The sequence below is a fragment of the Mandrillus leucophaeus genome, unplaced genomic scaffold, assembly GCF_000951045.1.
Source record: "Mandrillus leucophaeus isolate KB7577 unplaced genomic scaffold, Mleu.le_1.0 Scaffold52, whole genome shotgun sequence".
Lineage (NCBI taxonomy): Eukaryota > Metazoa > Chordata > Mammalia > Primates > Cercopithecidae > Mandrillus > Mandrillus leucophaeus.
Genome location: NW_012105586.1, coordinates 2755974 through 2756708, shown reverse-complemented (window position 1 = coordinate 2756708; position 735 = coordinate 2755974). Strand labels below are relative to the sequence as shown.

Genomic DNA, 735 nt, shown 5'->3' with positions numbered 1-735 from the left:
TGCGGCCGCCTCCACCCCGGCCACATCCCGAGGCCATTGCCGGATTCGGAGACCTGTCAGGGGACCTCCAGGCCCCCACGCGCCTGCGAGATCCGGCCTCTGCCTTTCCCCAGCCACGGTTTCTGTTTCCGAGAAACCGGTGAAGTAAGAGTGCCCCGAGAGCTTGCTGGAAGGGTGGGTGTGGTGAAGGCCAGCACGAGACGCCGGGCCGGGCAGTTGGGGAACCCGATCGGTGTGAGGGCTTCCTAGGGCTGGCATGGACTTCCCCACCACAAAATGCCCCGTGTGGGGGCGGGGAAGGGGCGCAAGAAAATGCGGACTGGGCCAGAGACCAGACTTCAGTCACCACGGTAGGAAGCTATTGGTGCCTAAACGCCTCTAGCTTGGAGCCCAGTGACTTTTATTTGGTCTAGAGTCTAGACAGTGACTTTAGAAGTTGCCAGCGTTTATTTATTTATTTTAGGCAGTCTTGCTCTGTCACCCAGGCCGGAGTGCAGTGGCATGGTCACAGTTCACTGCAGCCTCCACTTCCTGGGCTCAAGCGATCCTCCTGCCTCAGCCTCCTGAGTAGCAGGGACTACAGGCACCGGCCACCAGGTCTAGCTAATTTCTTTTCTTCTTCTTCTTCTTCTTTTTTTTTTTTTTTCTTTTGAGACAGAGTCTCACTCTGTTGCCCAGGCTGGAGTGCAGTGGTGCGATCTCAGCTCACTGCAACCTCCACTTCCCGGGTTCAAG

At 57.3% G+C, this 735-nt stretch overlaps 1 protein-coding gene across 2 annotated transcripts in view; it reads left to right on the top strand.

Annotated features, from left to right (window-relative positions):
• The window catches only part of FBXO6 (F-box protein 6), a 17235-nt gene that overhangs the window by 6920 nt on the left and 9580 nt on the right, over positions 1 to 735 (top strand). Inside the window, exon 1 of one of the 2 annotated variants that reach the window (XM_011996593.1) lies at positions 166 to 234. The exons of the other annotated variant lie outside the window; for it this stretch is intronic. The gene's annotated coding sequence lies outside the window, so the exon portion shown is untranslated. Of the gene's footprint in view, positions 1 to 165; positions 235 to 735 lie in introns of those variants that run through there. 2 annotated transcript variants of the gene reach the window in all.